The following is a 14,780-nucleotide window of genomic DNA, read 5'->3' as shown; positions in this document are numbered from 1 at the left end:
AGGTATCTCTATATGTATATGTGTATATACATGCATATTTATGCATATATATGTAACAGATACTTCTATTTCCTTTCCTCTCTTCTTCCCTTATCATGTAACATAATATTTATATTTACTCTTTATATCATAATGTTTACATATTATTAATTTCTCACTGTAGTATTTAAATTATAGGCTATCAAGAAGAACAAACATCACTCAAGGACTATTCCTCCCCAATTAGTTAGTATGTTTTTAGTTGTATACAGAATAGTTACACATGTTAGGTGGAATTATGACCTTGTTATTCTTTTTATTTGGAGATTAAGTATGGTGTAAGGAGACGCATATGAGTGCCAAGTTGACAAGGTTTGGACTGTGATGGTTAATTTTTATGTGTCAACTTGACTGGGCTACAGAGTACCCAGATATTTGGTCAAACATTACACTGGATGTTCCTGTGAGGCTGTTTTTGGATGGGGTTAATATTGGAATTAGTGGTTTGAGCAAAGAAGATTGCACTCCTCATGTGGGTGGGCCTCACCCAATCGGGTGAAGACCTAAATAGAACAAAAAGGCTGAGTAAGGGAACTGCTCTTACCTGACTGCCTCTGAGCTGGACATTTTGTTCATGCTTTGGGACTGAAACATTGGTTCCTTCTGGGTCTCAAACCTGCAAAGTTTCATACTGCCGTTTTACCATTGGCTCTCCTGAGTCTCCAGCTTGCTGTCTGCAAATCTTGGGACTTGTCAGCCTCCACAGTCACATGTGTCAGTTCCTTATAATAAATCACATGTCCATTCTGTTTTTGTTTCTCTGGAGAACCCTGAATAATACATGAACTTACCATTATAATTTTCCAAATAAACTTCAGGAGAGCTTGGTCAAGTTCCAGAACAAAATCCCATGGAACTATTTCTTTACTGGTAGATGATGTCAACATCTTACGAGTACGTGGCATGCCTATAGAAAAGTACACAAAGCACAAGTGTACCCCTTAATTTTCACAAAACTAACACCTCCCTGATCAGTTTCCAAATCAAGAGCCCCTCATGCCCCTTTGAGTCTTTATTCCTCCGTGGTAGCTACGATCCTGACTTCTAACAACATAGATGGGTTCTGCCTGTTTTTGAACTTTATATAAATATACATATTTCATACAATATGTATTATTTTGTGTCTCGCTTCTTTTATACAACCTTACGTTCGCAAAATTCATTTGTGTTGTAAAGTGTAGATGCTCTTTCTCACTGTGCATAGTATTCCATTGTGTGATTACACAACCATTTATTTATATATCTTGCTGGACTGTTTCCAGTTTTTAGCTACAATGAATTGTACTGTGACAATCATTCTTGCACGTGTGCTTTGGGAAGGTACACCTATGGGGATTTTAATTGGAATTTTTATTACCTCTATACATAACTTTGGCAAGAATGAAATACCTAACCTCTTTGATCCAGGAACACAACAGATCTTCCATTTATGAAAAATTCGTGTCTCTTTCAGTAATGCCTCTTCCAAACTCACCCAGACTGATGTCCATCGTCCCTGGTCAAAAAGACAGAAGACAGAAGCAAGGAAATTCTGACCTTTTACTCCTAATGTTGCACCATTTTGCAAAACATTGTTCTGAGTCATTTCTCTCACAGCCTCTTCTGAGGATAGACTTTATGCCTTTTGTTTCCTTCACTTTTCACAAGTGTTAATTGAGCCCAGTCGTTAGCTTTCACAACACACTCCTTTGCTTTTCATTCATGGTTATCTCTTGCTCATTCAATTTTTGTGTACATGACCTTTTTCAAATGTACACTCACTGGAAAGCTCCCTGGGGGACTACTTGGACTGTTTTAGAGACTTCCTTTCCTGCCTTATGCACTTTCACAAATGCCCTTCCCTCTTGAGTCATACTCTTGTTTAGAATCTGGTTGTTTTTTTTTTCACATTTCAGAAATATATGCAAGATCTTGGACACATGTCTTCCCATGTCTAAAATTCCTCCCAAACAATGAAATGGTCATTAAGGCATGCCGGGAAGTGACCAGATGTCCTACTTTAAGCAAACAAAGTTTCCAGACGATGGTGTAGTCTGACGCCTCCAGTCACTACTATATCTTACTTCTGAGCTGAGCTAGTGTGATAAATCTTCATTAAAAAAGCGTCTGTAAGACAGAATAGTCTATAAATGATGAGGTCCTGGCATAGACCATGGCTTGCATGTTGGGACGTTGAGCCCCTTCCAACGTTCGCCAGGTGGGCATCACCTCCCCGTTACCTGGTCAGGACTGCAACTCTGTGCTCTCCTCCGACCTCTGCGCTCCTTGATCTAGAGCATCAGGAAATCCTGACATCCTCTTCCAGGTCTCCTAGGGGCCACAGGAAATACCTGTGTTGTCAAGTACCCCAGAGCACAGTTCATACTTACTCCTTTGTCCCCATCTGCTTTATTAAGCCTCCCAGCTTCAAATAATTTCCGGTGAGAAGGAGTTAATGTTCTCTTGGTTTATCAAAGACCACAGGACCCCCTCAGAACACATTAATTTCTCCCAGTTACTCCCTCACCACACTGCCATTCTGCAGCTAGTCAATCATCTATCATCTATCTGAAGAGCAGATACCAGCCTTCCCTCAACGAAACCTGCCAGCTCCAGGAACAAGTCTCTTAGAGACTCTGGGGTCACTTGGTTGGGCAGGATGGTGGTAGGAACAGAGGAAGTAACCTCCCACCATTCCATGAGGACAGTAGTCCCTGACTCCCTACGTCTCTCCCCATCCTTGTCCATTTCCAGAACTCCCTCCCCAGTCTGTTGAGGGTAATGGAGCTTTATCTGCAGCTATTTTGTTAGACCCAAGGGAGGGACCGGGGCCTGATCATTTATGGCAATTTTTAGAATTCAGGGGTATGTAACAACTCACTTGTTCTCAGATTTGAACCTAAGTGAGCTATTTAAAAATCATATGAAAGGTCTCAGTCAACAACAGGTTATACAAGGAGACATGTAACAGTGATTTCAGGTAGTTATAAATGATATGGCGAAAATGAAATCAGGCTAGATGATCAACAGCAGTAGTGAACCTCTTTAGCTATGAAGGTCAAAGACAGGGGGTATCCAAGAACCCACTGGAGTAATAGAAATCTCCCAAGCCCTTTGAGATCTGGGAGAAGAAGGGGCAAAGGAAGGAGCATGTGCAGAGACTCTGAAATATTCAGAGTGAGCTGGAGAAACCGAGAGAAAGTCAATGCTCCTTACATGCATTTTGCCTGGGCATGGGCAAGATTACTGCCCCATCCTCAATCTCCCAGGCAAATGATACCATTCATTTATCAATGAGAGTGCATTGCGGAGCCTCTCCTCACAATCAAGGGAGGGGATGGGTGATGCTCAGTGAAGCCATTCTTTAAAAGGAACCACCTCGAAGCAAGTTTGACATAATTAAACCTTGGGCCCTTAGATCTCACTAATGTAAAAGTCGTTCTTGTCTACTTTTATGTGATCTATATACTACTGGAAACACAACAGGGGTAATTATTCTCTGTTGAGGCCTGGACCTTCTTTAAAATGAGGAAACTAATTGAAGTCTTCATAAAGGTCCCTGGTACCCGGGAGGCAGCAGTCTACAACTCTAAGTAATATGATCAGGAAGGCTTTAAACAATTGGACGAACCAGACAAAGAAAAATGTTTCGTGGTATGCCTGTTATCAGCAAGGAAGCAAAATAAGCTTGTGAACGTTCTATTGCCATTTCTAGAAAGGGAAATTATAAGACTATTTCTAGGAATAGGAGACGGTAAAATAGAAATTAGTTTCATGATTCCCACTCTGAGCTAGGATTATAAAATGCCACTGATATTTCTTTAAAAATGAAATTTTCACTTGATTTTATTAAAACTTTTTTTAACACATTCATTTCTGATAGAGACAGACAGAAGATGCATGCGGGAGGGGCAGAAAGAGAGGGAGACACAGCATCTGAAGCAGGATACAGGCTCCGAGCTGTCAGCACAGAGAGATCATGACCTGGGCTGAAGTCGGATGCTTCCCCAGCTGAGCCACCGAGGTGCCCCATAAAAATGAAACTTTCATTTTTAAAAAAGCCATTCAAACGTACCTCCCCAGTACAGAACTATGGACCAGGATTGCCCTAGACACCACCTTTCCCCTGCCGTCGTGAGGGCTGGAGCACTGACCACATCAGGGCTCTTCTGGGCACTTTTATACTGGACGCTAAAGCTAACATAGGTGTGGAGGGCTGGGGCATGTTGGAAGGGCAGCTGAGGTTTTCCACACTCTGTTACTGAAATTCTGAAAAAATACTCATAGAATCGGGCTCTTCCTGATTCTCTGAACTCAGTCACTTTCTGCTTCTCACTGATGCTCTTTGTCTACAGCCGTTCAGAGTCAGTTCATGGTGGTGATGGGAAATGTACAGGCTGAGTTGTTCTCTTATTCTCTTTCTCCACTCATGGACACCCACCGGTAAAAACAAGACAAAGGCTCTCCTCTTTCTTTCCTTAGTCAAAAAACAAGTCTCTATGCATATCAGCTCACGTACTCAAATAGAACTCAAACATAGTCCATGTAGACTTTTGCTTCATTGTCTGGCCCTCCTCCTCCACAAAGAGCTAAGCCTTTTGAAACACTAATAATTGTCAAGTTTTGGTACTGTATATCAGATTTATTACATAGTTCCCACAATCCTTTCCTCCAAGCCCAGTATGCATAGTTCACGGTGAATACGGTGAATTTTATTCCCACGATTAGGTGATGTTATATGGCATCATTGACCTTAAGGTACGGAGCTCATCTGGGTGGAGCTGACCTCGTCACATGAGCCCTTTAAAAGCAGAGAGTTTCTCCAGCTTATCATAGAAGAGAAAGTCAGAGATTGGGAGCTGGAGAAGGATGCCCTGCACCCTTACTAACGGAAGAGGGAGGAGGCATGTGGCAAAAAACCGTGGGTGGCTTGGAAGAGATGAGAACAGCCCCTGGCTGAAAGCCAGCAGGGAAATGGAGACCTCAATGCTACAACTTCGAGAAACTGAATTCTGCCAATAATCCTAATGAACTTGAAATGCATTCTCCTCTAGAGCCTACAAACAAGAATTCAGCTTGATTGACATATTGATTGCAGCCCTTTGAGACTCAGCAGAAAACACGGCATGTGCCTTCTGACTTCTGATGCTGAGAGTTAATAAATGGGTGTTGTCTTAACAATTAAATTTTTGGAAATTTGTTATGCATCAATAGAAAACTAATTACTCTTTGGGTAACTAAAGTCAAGATTTTAATATAGCTATGCCCTGCTATTCGGAGTCCTAGACTCTTCTGTAGGAAGGGTGAGACACTCCAGTGCTCTCCCAAGCCCTGGGAGAGTCGCACACATGTCTAATCCAAAAGTAGGTTCTGGGTCAGCCAGCTTGATCTCAGACCAAGAACTGTTAAAAATACATTATTTTAATTTTTATATTTTTCCCAATTCTTTTTCCTCTTTTCTCTGATATATAGGTAGATCTCTCTCTCTCTCATTAGCTATCTCCCTCCCTTATTAAATATTTTCTTAGACATAAGAATTTAGCCTTTAGTTTTTCTATGTGGGCTCAGTATAGGTGCATAGAATGAACAAATGACAGTACATGAGAGAGAAGAGGAGAGATAAGAGAAAAAAAGAAGGAAGGAAAAATAAATTGAAGCAAGGTGGAAGGAAGGGAGGGAGGGAGGGAGGGAGGAAGTTAGGGAGGGAGAAAGGGGGAGTAGGAAAAGAAGGAAATAGGGAAGGGGGTAAAGAGGGAAAAGAGGAAAGGAGGGAGAGGGAAAGGAAAGGGGAATGAGAAATAGTGTTTCAGTTACCTATTGGTGCATAAGAAATCACTCTAAAACTTGTGGCTTAAAAGAAACAACTATTTTTATTATGTCATGACTCTATGGGTTGACTGGCTGAGGTGAGCAGTGGCTCTTCAGCTCGATATGATATTGGCTGGGGCTACAGGCATGTAGGGAGCTGGCTGGGCTGGAAAGTCCGAGAGGACAGTCGACCAGTATTGCCAACTACTATCTGGAGCTCCCCTGGGGCTGCTGACTGAAGCTTCATTGTTTTCCTCCATGTGGCGTCTCCATGTGCCTTGGGCTCCTCATAGCATGGCAGCTGAGCTTCAAGACGATGAAAACAGAAACAATCCAGCTTCTTCAGTTCTGGATTCCACGGTTTAATTATGTCACTTCCCCTGCATTCTTGTGGTGAGAGCCAATCATAAGAACAACTCAGATTCAAGAGGAGAGGAAATAAGCTCTAGTCCTTGATATGAGGAGATGTAGACATGTACAGGTTGGGAAAGAATTATTGTGAGTCATTTTTTGAGACCCACTACTAGAGAAAGGAAGAGAGAAATTCGCACACCATCACCACCACAGGGATCCTTCTAAAGCTTAGGTCAGATCATGTCACTCCTCCGCTCGGGGTATTACAATGATCTACAAAGTGGTGGACAATCTGCTCCAATCCTTGAGTCTCTCTTGAGTCTAACCCCTTGCGCTCTCTCATTGACTCATGCGCTGTGCACCCACAGGTCCCTGAACTGTTTCTCAAACTCACCCCCGCCCCCTCCACATTCTTATTTTGGGCACTTGGCTCTTTTATTGGTCTGGAGAGGGTTCTCCAGCTATCCAGAAGGTTCCTTCGCTCACTTCTTTGGCTCTCAAGATCAAATGTCAGGGGAGTTTATCCTGACCATCCAATACAAAACAGCAACTTCCATTGTTGCAGCATGATAGACTGACCTGTGTCCCTCCAGGATTCACTCCATTAGGACTGTACTTGGAGTAAGGAAATAATTAATGTCGAATGAAGTCATAAGGACGGACACTCAAGCTGGTTAGTGTCTTTATAAGCGGCCCCCCTCTCTCTCCACCATGAGAAGAAGTATCTGACTATAAGCCAAGAAGAGAGTCCTCACCAGGAACTGAATCAGCCAGTAACCTGATCTTGGACTTCCCAGCCTCCAGAACTCTGGGAAAGTGAATTTCTGTTGTGCAAGCCGCTCACACTACAGAATTTGTTATGGCAGCCTGAGCCAATGAAGACCCCCACCAACCTCCTCCCCGCTCATCTTGCCTGGTTTGTCTTCAGAGCCCTGTATCGCCACCTGAATGATTAAACCCCTATTTATTTGTGCGTTGTCAGTCTCTCCACTGCATGCTCCATGAGAAAAAACTTGGTTAAAATCCCTGCCCTCTCTCTAATACCCAAACGAGAACTGCACAGAGGGGCTATTGATAAATATTTGCTGAAAAATCGGAATGAATGAGTAAATTGGATTTTTTTTTTTTTCTGGCATCAACAAGGGTGGAAACAGCGCTGTTTCTTCACCGGCGAAAAGCACATTTCTCCCCATTGCTAGCAAATGTTTACAGCAGATGTTCTCACAAGATAGCACCGTGGATGAAATACCACAGAGATAAGACCTTATTTAAACCTTATGAGAACAGAGTGGAAGAGGAAATAAAATGGTGTGATAATAGGTGACTTTGGACAGTTCACAGCCCAGAATCTCTGATGGGGAGGACATGCTTCATTTTCATACCTGTCCATATCCGCGTGCTGGATTTCAGTGCCTCTCACCCACAGGAACCTGTTAGTGTGGCACAGGCGAGGCAGCTCTGCCCACTGGGAAAAAGTGCTTCAGTTCACTGCAGACCCAGGATGTCTGTTCTGACTCTGTGGCCACACTCAAGGCATATCTCAGAGCATCTTCTAAGAGCCCTGGGGGTTTGTTTCCATAGCAGACCTGCCGCGGGTGTCCACTGAGACACGCGTCGTTGAGTCTGGGCCGGGATATTTTGGTGCCAGAACATTAACCCTTCGTGGGGTGTCATCACCAACTCTGTAACACGGAAGGGTAAATCTAAGACAGCCTCCGGGTTAGAGACACTGGAAAGCAGCTGTGACACTTGCCTCTTGGGGCTTCGCGTGTCTCAACCTGTGACATTTCCTAAATGCGGACTACTCCGTCTTTCCGGCCAACGGCTGAATAAGGCAGCGGACAGTGCCGTCCGGTTTGCCAGCCAGGGGACTGATACTGAATAAATTGTTTAAGGTGGGGCCATAGGTGGAACTAAAGAAGAACCAAGATGAGGAGTTGAGGAATTCAAACCAACGGTCTGCTTCCAAGCGCCAGTTTAGACAGCTTCGTAGTGGGAACGTAAACGCTACCGCCCAAGAGGTCACTTTAAGGAACGCATCTTCTCTAGCTTCCAAAGAAGACTATCCAGCTTAGTTGCCCCGTTATCAAATCATTTCTCTGAAGATGATCCCTGAAGCCCCGAGAGAACCCTGGGAGCTACAGGAAGCAGGTCCACCGACACAAAATTGACAGGCACCCTGTATTAGTTTCCTAGGGATTCCAAAACAAATCACCATGAACCTGGTGGCTGAAAACACAGAAGTGTATCCCCTTGTAGTTCTGGAGGCCGGAAGGCTGCAATCAAGGCACGAGAAAGACTGGCTGCTTCCGGATGCTGAGGGAGAACCTGTTCTAAACCTCGATTCCTAACGTCTAGTGGTTCTAGCCATTAATTCCTTGGCTTATGGACAAATCACTTCAATATCTGCCTCCGTCTTCACGTGCCTTTCCCCTCTGTGTCCCTTATAGGCCACTCATCCTTAGCTTTAAGGGCTCACCCTAATGCTGGATGATCTCATCTGGATACTCTTATCTTAATTAACATCTGCAAAACCATTATTCCAAACTAAGATCACATTCTAAAGTTCCAGGGTTTAGAACGTGGACATATCCTTTTTGGGGAGTAGGGGGAGGTCACTGTTCAACCCACTACATGCTCTTAAACCAAGCTCGCCACGGGTTCCCAGCCTCATAGCTACAAATATTTGCATTACTTGGTTTTAAAGCACAGATAGGATGGGTGACCTTCAGCTCTTTCTAATCTTGATCTGTAACACCCCCTTTCCTCTCTCAAACTCTTTCCTTCTTTCTTCAAGTCTCTTCTCAACTTATACCTTCTCCAATATAGTCTAATAATTTCCATAGATTATAGCTACTCCTTCCCCCCAACCCATTGCTGTAAACTCCTATCTAGTTACAGACTATGTTGAAAAGCATATGGGCCTTAGCGCTCGACTCTTGCCATGTCACCTTGGATGAGGTACCCACTTTTTCTGAATTAATGACATTGTACATAAAGCACCCAGTTCAGTGCTCTTGCTCGTACACAGCAAGGGCTCGGTCTGTGCTAGCAAATATTATTGTTCTGCCAGGGAAGACATTTCTTCTGTGTGTGGAGCACCTACTCTAGGTCTGACAGAGTAATGAGCATTGTGGGAGGTTTTCTGAGGCCAAAGAAGAAACATCAGCATCCTTCGAAAACTCACAAATGGATTTTCCCTCGTTCTGAAGTTCTTAGAAGATGCTTAGTAATACTCTTGAATCAGAACACAACCTGCATGGATCATGGCTCTTTCTGGGTCTAGGAAGGCAGGCACTTTCACGATTGCTGATGACGGGTATTTATCCTAATTTAAAACCTCTTCCAAAAAGAAATTACCTTTCAATAGCAACCCTCTCTCTCCTGAAACCTGCTTTCCTGCTCTCTGCAGCAGTTTTCTGGCAATTCCTATGAACAAAATAAACGCATGTCCTTCTAATTTTCTAGGTGAATGCCGATTTTCACCTATTCGGTTGCTTTTTTAGCAATCTTCTCTTGTTTTAAATTATGGTGATTTGATTTGCTCAGAACATTCCACAGGTTTAATCTTACCACAGCAAACTTCCTATTAGCACTTTACTGTCAAATGAAAAATGTCTACATGTGACCCCCTTTGCGTTTCCCTGGTGCAATGCCAAAATGATGCCCCGGAATCATTGCCAGCCTCCTCTAGTGTCTTCTGAATCATTGGAAGGATTGATAATGATCAGTCTAGTTTGGATGCCAAATGTATTTCCTTCCTTGTCAATTTCATGGGAATGGAAAATCTGCCTATTTTTTATAAGATAAAGCTCAGAGATTGTAACTGTGAATTATAAATCATGATGTTGATAAGCCGATGACTCCATTAATCTTACTAGCTACCAAAATGCCACTATTTTCTAGGGTCATTCTAGCTACTGTTCCTGAAATCTTGCCTCTCCTTTTAAGGTCAAGACAGGGGTACACACTGTCATGGCTTGAAATCAATTCTTCCCCCAAATTAACTTTGTTTGGATGACATAGTATAAAAGCTTTCTTTTCTTTTAGGGGTCAAGTGTTCCCCACTTCAACATGACCTTTACCACTCTATATTATAATCTTACCCATATGTGCTATTGCCTCAAGGTATTTGAATTGGTAAGCCCTAGATATATGAAGCAATTTCACTGGAAGATGTTCAGTAAGATGTTGCTAACAGGTCCACTCAGGGGTACTAATAACTCCTGGTCTGCTAGGCACACCCATGAAGAGCTGGCTTGGTCATGCTGACTCATGGATTCATATTTCAAGCTTACGCAGACAGTTAATTGTCAGATTATTTGATTCCAAGAACCACATGCTGAATTTCATTGAGTTAGGGCACTTTGGTTATTTCCTAAGTTGTGCTGTAAAAGTACCAGAAAGAATATGCTTGAAAACGTTTCCTCCATTGAAAATTTAATTTGTAAATTTAGCATTTTAAATAAAAGCTAAACTAGCCCAATAAAGGCCAGAGCAAAGTCAAAAATGTACCCAGGAGCCTGAGTTCACTGGTAGAGGAAACACCAAACAGACCTATCAGTCTTTCCTGCACGGAAAACTTATTCTACTCAAGTTGGTGGATGTTACAGAGAACAAGGTTCCTTGGTCAGATATATTGGGCAAACTCTGTGATAAATGTAGGGAAATGATTTTTTTTTTAAACTATAAGATATCTGGGTCATTAGCATGCTCCAAGAGCTACAGTATGTTATTTCCCAAACTCATTTGTTTAGTAAACTCTTTTTGCACAAAACAACTGTTCACCAGTATTCCAATGCACATATTTTAAAAAAGGCTGATGCAGACATTGGGTGATAGAGCCACCCCTAAAAACTATCAGACCTTTGTGAGGCCTCGGACAAATGTCACAACTGCTGTGAGTCACTCTTTTTTCATCCAGAAAGTGGAAAGGTTAACTTCTCCTCCAGCTTGAATATTTTCTGACTTGCCCCCAGAGCTTTCTAATAGTGTATTTGGTCATTTTCACTAAAGGACTAAAGAGGAAGAAAACACACCCAGAAAAACCTAGGACTACTCCAAAAAAACAGAGTTCCAGGACTTCCCAGACCCACCTGACTGAAGAAATACAATTTGGATTCCAAAGCCAAATGGTTATTATTTTCCCAAAGACTCAATGCATTTTCCTTAGGTGGAATTTCAAGGCCTTGAGTGTTAGGATCACTAAAAATGGCTACTGTTGGCAGCTGTATCAAATCCAAGATTTTTTTATGGTTCACCAGAACCCTGAGACAGTCTTATCTGAGGAAGGAAACGGAGAGAGGTTAATGCATTTTCATTTCCTAACCTTGGTAGAAGTAGGTCTGAAGTTAGACCTCCCCATCCCCACCCACAGTTTCCAGTTTGTCCCTGGTTTGGGTTTTCTTTCTTTACTGTGGTGGATAAAGATGGAAAAGGAGGTCATGGACCCATCTCCTCTCCTTCTGAGTCTTCACTTCCTGGGGTTTAAATCTAATGACTCATCTTCAGGGTTGGCTTAAGTGGCCTGGAAACAACCCTGCTATTTTCAACAGCGATTTGTCTTTTGATGGTTCAGGAAAACATGGAAGCAGTTTGCATAAGTCACAGACACGGACCACCAACCCCTCCAATTTATGAGTCTTCTTTTTAAATCCAGGAAATAGAAAAAAAAAAAATTCTGCTTGTTTCTCAACCTAAGAAAAAGGTTTTCTGGTTAGAGATGAGAACAGGGCTTTATCTGAAAATAACACCTCCAGTTACATAATAAGGTTGTAATAAAGTACATTCAAAAGGGAAGTTAATTCCCATTAAGCAATTCATTCTTAGCACCGTCTGTTCTTACCAAAGATGCAAACATACCCTTTGACTTTTCTTCTGGATGATAATCTGTATTTAAAGAACTAAAAGTTTTCTCTTACAAGTTGGAGTCCAAGTAAACTATCTAACTGTCCTACATAAGAGAAATGTTTGGTGAATGGAAAGTTTACATGAACTTATATCTAACTTGTATAGCAAGATTTAGTGTAAATGATATATGTACATATATATATATGTGTGTGTGTATATATTTATGTATATATACATCTATATAAATTAAATATAAATATAATTTATATAATTTAATATAATTTATAATTTAATAGTATAATTTAATAAAATATACATAAATATGTATAAACACACACATATATGTATCATTTATACTAAATCTTGCTATACAAATTAGATAGAAGTTCATATATGTATACATAAATACATATAAACACACACATATACATATATACATACACTTTTTGGAAGTGGTGTTAATCCAAACCTATCGGTTGCAAGAGATCCAAACCCAATTCAAACTAGCACTTAACCAAAAATGGTAAAGTGTTGTCTGGGAAGCCTGAGAAATGCATCTTTCGTCATACATGGGAAGATCACGGGCCCAGGTTGTGAGGCCTGAATTTTCTCCCTCCTTCTCTCCATTTCCCTCTTTCTATTCTCTGCTGCGTGTTAATCTCAGTGTCTTTCTCCGTCTGGCAGTTCACAGTTAAAGCCATTTTGTCCTTAAAGCTTCTGATCCTAGAAGGAGAGAATCTCTTCCAGCTTTAACACATCAAATCTGATGGAAAAGTTCTGGTGGCCCTTACCTGAGGCATTTGCTCGTGGCTGCACCAATCACCGCGGCCATAGGAATAGTCTACTCTGATTGGCCAATCTTAGGTCTTGCACCCACCCTAGAGTCAAGGCAAACAGAGCCAATGACCTGGCAACATGGCAGGAGGGATAGTTTCCCAAAGGAAGAGAGGTTAGCAGGCCGACACAAGGGATGGCTAGGACAAAAGACACTAACTTCCTGATCAGCACGGGTGCTGGAGAGCTAACGGTAAACTCGGAACTCAGCTAACGTCACCTTTCCTACCCGGATACTGCTTGAGGACTCCTGCGGGTTGTGGTAACCCAGAGCACATTTGCCAAACTTCTTCTCCCCGGGTAACATTACCCCTCTCTGAGATGTCTGCTGATGGGAGACTTGAAACCCAGGCACTCAGAAGTGTAGTAAGAACGGAAAGATGAGCGAGACAAAATACCTAGAATTCAAATTAAATATTTTATAACTTACTTAATGGGAAATTATATTTCATTTAGACCTCAAGAACTTCCTTTGTCCCCCCTTCAGTTTGCAATTGCTTTTCTTTCTTTAAAGCTTATTTATTTATTTTGAGACAGAGAAAGAATGCGCGCATGTGTGTGAACGGGCTATGGGCAGAGAGAGAGGGACAGAGAGAATCCCAAGCAGGCTTGATGCGGGGCTCTATCTCACGAGCCACGAGATCATGACCTGGGCTAAAATCAAGAGTTGGATGCTTAACCAGCTCAGTCACCCAGGCGCCCCTGCAATGTCTTAAAATAAGGTTAATAAAAATATTTTTAGAATGCTTCCTATCCTACTCATGTGTCCCTCAGCCCAAGAACTAGTCAACCGTTACGAAAACTATAAATCACCTAGTGATGAACGCGATTCCTGAAGACATTTGCTGAAGATTCAGGAAGAATCAATGATTCACAGTTTAACATTCTTCTTAAAATTCTGGCTTGCCCTCTGAGTCATGGTGTTCACACTGGCTCTTTCCCTGCCTAGAGCACCCATCCTCCTCTCCATGTGGTTGGTTCTCTCTCTCCTACATTTTCACCTCCACAGAGAAGCCCTCCTGCGCCATCTATCATAATGCCACTGTTTTGTTGTTGTTGTTGTTGTTGTTGTTGTTGCTGCTGCTGTTTTACTGTCACAGAGCCCCATTTGATCCCCTCCTGGAGCCAACCACAGTTGATGATAGGTTTATTTATTTGCCTGTTTCCTGTTGATCCTAGGTCATAAGCCCTGCGAAGGCAGGACTGCGTTTTGTGCCCCAAGGCCCGTCCAGCAATCAGCATAATGCCTGGCACATTGTAGAGAACATAACATGACCGAATAAAGTAGACCAGAAGAAAGAAGTAACCTAGGGTTTCTTGGTCATTGGCCAGGCTGAGAAAAGCAGAGAGAGGCAAATGTACTAAAGCACAGATCATTTCCGTCTGGCAGAAATTGAGAAGGTGATGAGGTGGAGTAGGGAGAGGGGGCCAGACGCTCTGCCTTACCCATCAGTCTGCAATTCCTCCCATCTTCCAGATCCCATCTCAGTACTGTGTCTCCTCCACAGTCTGCCCTAGTAAAACTTGCCCTTGGGAAGGAGAAGCTAAATCCCATCACTGTGTTGCATGTGACGAAGAAACAGCTTAACATGATAGCCTTTTTAAAGTTTGATTTAGGGGCGCCTGGGTGGCTTAGTCGGTTGAATGTATGACTTCGGCTCAGGTCATGATCTCACAGCTCGTGAGTTCGAGCCCTGCGTCGGGCTCTGTGCTGACAGCTCAGAGCCTGGAGCCTGCTTCGGATTCTGTGTCTCCGCCCCCCCCCCCCCCCCCCCCGTCCCTCCCCTACTCGGGTTCTGTCCCTCTCTCTCTCAAAAATAAATAAACATTTAAAGATTTAAAAAAATAAATAAAAATTTATTTAAATTCAAGTTAGTGACCCTACAGTGTAGTATTGGTTTCAGGAGTAGAACCCA

At 42.5% G+C, this 14,780-nt stretch overlaps 1 long non-coding RNA gene across 1 annotated transcript; it reads right to left on the bottom strand.

Annotated features, from left to right (window-relative positions):
• Positions 1-5,783: 5,783 nt before the first annotated feature.
• LOC122228331 lies at positions 5,784-13,103 on the bottom strand. Its single transcript, XR_006206525.1, has 3 exons — positions 12,822-13,103; positions 11,277-11,463; positions 5,784-6,213 (listed from the first exon to the last, which is right to left on the bottom strand). It is a non-coding gene; the product is annotated as an uncharacterized LOC122228331 (long non-coding RNA).
• Between the last annotated feature and the right edge of the window lie 1,677 nt (positions 13,104-14,780).

Source organism: Panthera leo, chromosome C1, assembly GCF_018350215.1.
Source record: "Panthera leo isolate Ple1 chromosome C1, P.leo_Ple1_pat1.1, whole genome shotgun sequence".
In the NCBI taxonomy this organism is placed as follows: Eukaryota; Metazoa; Chordata; class Mammalia; order Carnivora; family Felidae; genus Panthera; species Panthera leo.
This window is presented reverse-complemented; position numbering and strand designations above follow the sequence as displayed.